The 8,354-nt window shown below is 38.1% G+C and overlaps 1 long non-coding RNA gene across 1 annotated transcript; it reads left to right on the forward strand.

The window, feature by feature from the left end:
• Positions 1 to 2,636: 2,636 nt before the first annotated feature.
• Positions 2,637 to 4,817, forward strand: LOC117472640. The gene is made up of 3 exons (XR_004554949.1): positions 2,637 to 2,680; positions 2,846 to 2,873; positions 3,598 to 4,817. It is a non-coding gene; the product is annotated as an uncharacterized LOC117472640 (long non-coding RNA).
• Positions 4,818 to 8,354: the final 3,537 nt, after the last annotated feature.

An 8,354-nucleotide genomic window follows, 5' to 3' on the forward strand; every position in this document is an offset into this window, starting at 1 on the left:
TTGTGTTGTGTCTTTGTGTAGCTCTTACGTTGATTTTTGGAGTTTTCAATAAATGAGAAATCATCAGTCAAGTGTACGACCGTCTTTCGGAGGGATCTGCTACACTTGGTGTTCTCATTTCATCAAATTCCCCTCCTCGACTCCCCTCCTCGAGACTTAGTCCCGCCCACAGGAGATGCGAGCGGAGGACTCGAGGAGGGGAAACAAGGAGAGAGGAGGGGAAACAAGGAGAGAGGAGGGGAAGCAGCAGGCGGTTAGAGAAATGAGAACTCCTCTCCTCTGAGCGGTCATTTTAAAGAGACGTCCATTAATGATGACAGGAGGCACAGCAGCCCTCTGTCTGATGGACAGATGTGTTCATGATGACTTCTATATTTACTTTGATTCATTCACAGTGCGGTATAATGAGACCATAACAGGCTACAGATGCGGACACACCACACCACAACACACACCACACACACACACACACACACCACACACACACACACACATATATATTTATATATAATATATATATATATATACAATTTCAGAATCAAACAGAGCACTCTCATAATAACGTAACACTATCAGAGACTGGATATACCCCCCCCCTCTCTGGTCGCTACAATGAGGGAAATAAATGACGGGCCAAAAGTTTTATCTACAAGTACTAAAAGTAAGCAGAGGACACCAAACCAACTGAGACCTGTCTGTCCGCTGCATCTACGCACACACTGTACCACACACACCTACAGCACACACACCTACACCACACACACCTACACCACACACACGCACCTACAGCTCCTAAAGCATATCATCAGGCTACAGCCGTTGTGTATTTTATTTTGTGAAGCACTAAATGGTTTTAGAAACATCTGGACTCTTTGTAGATATCTACTAAACTAAAGCAAATAGAGTAGGCCTGTTATACTGAGTGATATATATGATACACACTGCTCTGCTTTCTGCACGGACCTCACAGCTGTTCTCTCTGTAAACATCGCGTCGCGATGAAAGCAGTTACTAAAATAATATCCAGGGGATGCATGCAGAGCTGTGATTGGCTGAGATAAGTCCGGCCGTGCGTCACGACTCTTTGAAACATCTCTGTTCCCGGAAATGCATCCACGAAGGAGCCGTGGAGGACCGTGGAGGACCCATCAGTGTATCCTCGGTTATAGCTCCTCCAGAGAGCCTCCTCGACGCTCAATGCTCGGTCCTCGAAGTGCATTTAGAGAAATGAGATGTCCTTCAACATGGCGCGCTAAAATTCATTTCCGGGTCACTACCGGAGGACCGAGGAGTCGAGGAGTCGAGGAGGGGGAATTGATGAAATGAGAAAGGGCCTTGGTGTTCCGGTTTCCTGTTGTTAGCATTCCAGCTTCACAGTAGCATGCAGCTAGCACGTTCTTGTGTGTTTAGTTAAATGGAAAATAAAGTGTGGAGTTCCATATTAAACACACCGCCTCCGACTCCCATTCATCGGCTCTACACCACGCACATTTCTTTATTTCATTAAATCTCAGCCTGTTGCGGTTATGTAATCGCACAAGCTGATATCGTGATTCGATTCGATTAATCGTGCAGCCCTAGTTCCCAATCATTTAGATGTGTTTTCACAGATAATAAACAGAAGGCTGATATAATGATGATCCTCAATAACAGAATGACGGTCACTGTTATTCAGGGAAAGATCATTGATTAGGACGCAGTAATGATGAGCTGCACATTTCAGACCTGAACATCTGACTGGATTATAAACTGATTTTTATCATCATCATGTTTTCTTTATTCAGTCTGAGGTAGCTGCAGTTTGTCAGAGATCAGCTGTTCTGCTCTGGCCTCAGCTCTGAAGTTCAACATCCATCTGAGAGATCTGGACCTGAGTGAGCAACGCTCTGAAGGATTCAGGATGAGAAGCTGCTGAGAGATCTTCTGAAGAGTCCAGACTGCAGACTGCAGACCCTCAGGTCAGTAAGGGGTCTCTGCTGGTTCAGCAGTATTGTATGAAACACAGGGAGGTGTTTCTCTCTCTGGGGAATCACAACAGATCAGTGATGTTACCCACTGACTGCAGGCTTCTTTCATTCTTCCATCAACTATTGAAGACCAGCTGAAAATGCAAAGCCACATTTATATATATTATTATTTATTTATAGCCACTGTCATTTTGATTTGTATATATTGATTGTTGTATTTTTTTATTTAGGTCTTTATGTGTAAAAATGTGTCTTTGATTCTGTGTAAATATATATATATATAATATTTGTACACATATTTTTATATCAATTTGTTTTTATACTCTGGATTGTGGGAAACGGTATTTCGATCTCTCTGTACACACAAACTGGAAGATTGACAATAAAGTTGACTTTGACTTAACATTTAGTAATCAACTCTCTCACAGACAAATGGGATTTTACTGAAGAGTGGAAAAGGTAGTCTGTTTGTTATGGGATGTTTTTAGTTTCTAGCCTAATGACTGGTTACTTCCTGTAATGCAGCTGAGAGCAGTCAGTCGTAGTGTTTGCAGAGAAGATATGATGGGATGTAAAGCATGAGATCAGTCAGGACTCTGAAGCTGAACTCAAAGAACAAACACTTATTTTAAACTGGATCTAAAACTGTTGGGATTGTGTTCATCCCTACAGGATCACAGGAGAGACGTTCAGAGCCAAGATCTAGAAGACCTGTGAGTACTGAATATCCTCCATTCATCTAGATATGAAACTCTTTCATGGAGCACTGACCTCAGAGGAAAACAACACTCTTGTTTTCTCTCTCTTCATCATTCTGGATGTTTCTCTTCATGTTTTATTATCATCATGATTCTCTCTCTCTCTCCTTCTCCTCTCAGGTGACAGGAAGTGAAGACACACAGAAAGGTGAGAGGTCGTACCGTGTGAAGTTTATTTATTGAGGTTTCACCACGGAATAAATGTAGTTATTAGGTTTTTCTGGGGAAGAAAAGTCCTTCATTCAAAATGTTCCTCAAAGTAAAAGTAGAAAAGTATTCTCATCAAAATATAGTGAAAGTAGCGACAGTAAAAGTAGTCATTGTGCAGATTGGTCCATTTCAGAATAATATATATGATATGTTTTATAATGATTGATCATGAAAGTGTTCTCAAAGCTGGTAAAGGTGCAGCTAGTTTGAATGACTTTGTATACTGCAGGGTAGCTTGTGGATTTACTCCAGGTGGAACTAAAGTCTGATTTAACACTTGATTATATTTCACATCATTCATCCACATCTGTGAAGTAACTAAAGGTATTCAATACATGTAGTAGAGTAAAAGTACACCATCTACCTCTGAACTGTAGAGGAGTAGAAGTACACAGTACATCAACATGGTACTTAAGTACAGTGCTTGAGTAAATGTACTTAGTTCCTCTCCTGATCTGTAAAGCTCTCCCAACATATGCAGGTTAGCATCCGGCAGCTTCTATGTGCTGGGGACCCGTACTGTACATTTCTATCATCACACTTTGGGCTCCTCAACATCTCTGTGTTCCCAGCAGGACTCTCTGAGCTGCAGACACATTCTTTCTGTGACTTTGATCCAGATATTTGGAGCATAATAACTGAAGCTGTTTCTCCATGTTCAGGAACTCTGAGTCCTGCGGCAGGAAGCGGTCCTTCTCTCCAAGAACTCCTGGAGCCAGGCCTGCAAGCTGGTCCAGAACCAGAGTCCAACCGGTCGACCTCGTGAAGTTAAACTAAACTACACAATTATTAAAGATCATGTTTAAAGTTAAAAATGGATGCTTTCAGACTGCAGGGTTTCCCACACATAGACTCTACTTGTATACAGGTCTATTAACGGCCGCCAACGTATATTTCGCGACCCATTTAGTTTAGTTTTTTATCCGTCCGCAAGCAAGACACCTTCTGCGATCGATGAGCTAGTGGACAATGATCCCTCGCTCTACGCCTCCTGTACCTGTTCGCTCTGTGTTGGGAAAATACTGAATGTTCCTTCTGTATCAGAGTAGCACATGATAACAGAGGCCCTACGTAGCTGTGTACGTAGCTGGATGTCTGACTACATGGATGACGCTCATGAGACACTGTGTTGAAGTTATGATAGCTATGTTCCTCAGATTGGCATGATGACACAGCCCCTAGAGAGATAGGCATATGACTGTCATGTGTATTGCTTACGCAGGCCTTAGCTAATCTGAACTAATGTCAGAATACTGCTTTGAACCAGTGTTCCTCCATCTTGTTGACTGTCACTCCCTCTCTTGTATATAAGCATATCAAGGACTCTACTCTGGGAACTATTTGTCCCACGCAGCTCTGTGTGTGAAGACTACTTCCATTCTTGAGAGGATAATAAATACATGGATCCTGATATTGAAGCTCAAGCCAGTGACGAGTGATATTTGTATAACACTCTGCTACCACGTGAAGGGTCTGCTAACAAGCGACCAGCAGAAAGGGAGACCTCACGAGAAACAGAGAAGACGACGTAAACATCGTTTCTCTGACTGCAGTCAAAGCAGATACTTTGTGGAATATAAAAATGAAACTATAAGAATTACTCAGAATGTTCTTTTACAAATATTTCTAATGTTTCTATCCGAGTGCTTTCCTCATGAATTATCCATAAATCTTGGAGTTTGTTTTCTGTGTATTTCATAATCTTAGAGGATATTTGATTTCATGTAACTTTCAGATCAAAAATGTTTTTATTGCGTTTCTACAATGCATAACAAGGGTTTGTCCTTTCAGAAATGGAAAGCTAAATGTATGCTAATACAAATGACACAATTGTTTGTAATGGTTATATGTAAGAAGAGAAAAATAAAAAACAACAGAATGAGAGAGGCTTAGCATTTTACCTTTTTTAAATAAAGAAGATTCATTGTGTTAATTGTTCAAAGGAGACAGGCTGCATGTTTGCTAATCTAATAGATCCAAGCTAAAGACATTAAAGTCTCATTTTATCCTCGGAAAGTTCACAAAAAAAGCTTCCTAAACTTTTATTCTGACAATCTCAAATGTGGAGAATCTCCTGACTGGTTTCACATCCACAGTTTGAACCAAAGTCTACAGATATCTCAGCGTTCATGTAGCCGAGAACACTTTTTCTTTATAAAGGTTTGTTGGTTTTGACACGTGAAAAAGTAGAGTATTGCTCCATATGTTGTCTCCAGTACTGAGCAAGACCACTCTCTATTCCAGTAAGTCTTCACAGGCTCTGCAGCATTTAGAAGTGACGCTGCACAGATCAGTGCTGCAGAGTTACAGCGACGAAGAGGAGGAGGAAGAGGGGGAGGAAGAGGAATCCTGCTACGAAGCTGGAATGGGAAAGACGACTTCAGCAGGGAGAGGAGATGAGGAAGAGGAGATGAGCAAGAGGAGATGATATGAGGAAGAGGAGATGAGGAAGAGGAGAGGGTTAGAATAAGAGAGGCAGGGAGAGGACGGATGAGATGAAGGTAGGCGATGAAAAATATGAGGAGAAATGAAATAGAAATGGAAAGTCTGGGTCTGACCTTGCTTCAGTCTCTGAGGAAAAATACAAATGTTTGGTTGAACTGTCCCTTTAAAGACATCATCATCAGCTGGTCCCCCTTGAGGTGTCAGTTGGAAATTATTTCTCAAAAATCTGACTTTTTTCTCAAAATTATGACTTTTTAAGAATAAAACTGAAATAGATTTTATTTCCCAAAATTCCAACTTTTTCAAAAAAATTCAGTTTTTCAGAAAAATAAGAAATGAGATATTTTTCCTCAAAATTCAGTTTTTCTCAAAATAATGACTTAATATTATTATTTTTAATAATCTGACTTTTTTTGAAAAATCTTTGTGAGCGTTATTCAGAGCTCATCTGTGTGTTTTCACCCTCATGGGGAGTGGAGGATAAACGTTGCAAATGCATGAGTTTTTGCAATAAAGGATTTCTAAATCGTTGTTTTGGTTGAACTGTCCCTTTAAAAACAGAAGAGATCGTTTCCATAGCAACCTAAAAAAAGACACACATGCGGATGCTTTCAAATGTATTTATTCATATATAGGAATAAAGAAATGAAAGGGAATGAAAATAAAGTTGTCATTAATTTATTAAAATATCAAACAGATGTAGGTTACAGCTTGACTGATGATTCTAAAATGGGTTTAAACAATTAATTTGGTGGAAAATAATGACTTTATTTACTAGAAATCGTTAGTTAGCACTAAATGAAAGTTTAAATTAGTCTTCTTTGGGAAGCTGCACATCATCTTCATCATCCTCTTCATCATCATCATAATGCTTCTCCCCCTTAAAGTGTCAAGTGGCAATTTTAGCACATCAACTCCAGAATAAAAGAAAACAATTGGTATTTAAAATTAAATAAAAAATAGTGTGCAGACATTTACATATGCAACAAATGGATATATATACAAACAGCTGGTTTAAATTATTTATGAATAAGGCTTTTATATCAACAAGCCTTTTGTATACTGCCACATAACACTGGAGACGTCTGAACAGAAGCAGTGAGTCTGCGGTTAAACCCACAATAACTAACACGTGTCATTAAAATGTGTTTTATATTACATACATTACATTATAATACATGCAGAGCCTCTCTGTTCAATTAAAACCCAAAGAAAATAACATTTTCAAGGTTAGGTGTTTACAAATGCATGCTGTTTAATAAAACAAACAACAACAAAGCCAGTCAGAAATGTTTGTAAATACATTAAAACACCCAAAAAAAATGTGATCAAAAGAATCAGAAACACAGGAGAGCTCCGACATAAAGACGGTACGACTCAGTTCCTAAAGTCTGACTGCATTATTACTTTGTTTAGTGACGGTTCATTCTGCTAGGGTCGAGTATCAGGGAGATCTCACTGATTATAATTATCCATATTTCTTTTATTAAATCCTATGAATAATATATTTTCCCTTTTATCGTATTTTCGACTTCATCCAGATCTCAGGTTCCAGCATCACGTGATCTTTGGTGCCTTATAGAGACTAGAAACACAAACAATGCTGTCATGTAACTTTAATGTGTTGGACAAAAGAGAAATCATTTAAAAGGTTTTTTTAATATCTACGGATGAGGATTAGGGTCGAAAATGAAAAATGAAAAATTCTGGATTTTTCTTCAAGTTCTAACTTTTTGTCCAAATTATTACTTTTTAAAGAAATGAAGAAAAAGTTACTTTTTTCTCAAAATGTTCTTAAATTTAACTTTTGTCCAAATTATGAATTTTTGGAAAAAGTTACATTTTCTGAAATCTTCTGAAAAGTAACATTTTCTAGATTTTTCTGAAAAAGTAAAATACTTAAATTTATTCTGAAAAAGTCACATTTTTAACACTTTAAGTACATTTCTGGGAAAAAGTTAATTTTTCAGATTTCTTTCTGAAATTCTGGCTTTTTATTAAAGTTCTAACTTTTGGTCCAAATTATTTACTTTAAATTCGAAATCTGACCTTTTGTCCAAATGATGTCTTTTCAGAAAAATTAAGAAATATGGATATTTAAAATTATGAGAAATGTAAAATCTCTAAATTATAAAAAAAAGACTCCTATTATTTTCTTTGGTGAACGTTATTAACTTCCATTCTTTCAAGGACTATTGCAACACCTCGCTTCTGAAAAATTCCCCAAAAAGCTCTTATTTTTTCCAATTAGTTCTTATTTAATTGAATGATACTCAACCCCATTATTCCCTAAAAATACAGATACTTGATTTAGAGTTTTCCTGATGTGTCTAATGTCAAAGAAGCGCGCCGTTACTGAATAAGACATAAATCAAAGTGCAACAAAACATGTTGATTTTCTTCTAAATGAGGTGGTGGTTAAAAGATCTACAGGAAACTAAATGTCAACAACTAATGTGGAAAACGTTTTGATAGTCCAGATTTAAATAAACAAATGTGTGAGGTAGTTTGATTAAACATTAATATATTCAAAATGATAGACTACCTCTTAAATACCTCTACCTAAAATCTCTCGAAGCTACCTGAAGGAATGAATTTATCATTATTATTACGTTATTGTAAGTTTGCACGACTTTCCAGGACTTCAAATGAAATGTGGCAGTTTGTTACAGCAATGAAATGATGAAATACAAATTCTTACAGCTTCTTAAAAACACGATAGATTAATGCAAAAAAAAGCAGTGTCCGCCATATCCAACAGCAGCAAGTGGAAGGATCAAATCAAATCAAAAATGTGCCCTAATATGTTTTCTAAATGTCTTTTTTCGGGTCATCACTGCACCATGAAGGAGGAAAACGCCTCGGTGCTTTTGAGTCCGTTTCGCTCTATGATCTTCTCGATGGCGATGTAAGTTCCCGTGATGAAGCCGATGAGCCCGATGAGGCTAATGGCGGCGTTTTGGATGGTGACAAG

Source organism: Trematomus bernacchii, unplaced genomic scaffold, assembly GCF_902827165.1.
Source record: "Trematomus bernacchii unplaced genomic scaffold, fTreBer1.1, whole genome shotgun sequence".
NCBI classification, from domain to species: Eukaryota; Metazoa; Chordata; class Actinopteri; order Perciformes; family Nototheniidae; genus Trematomus; species Trematomus bernacchii.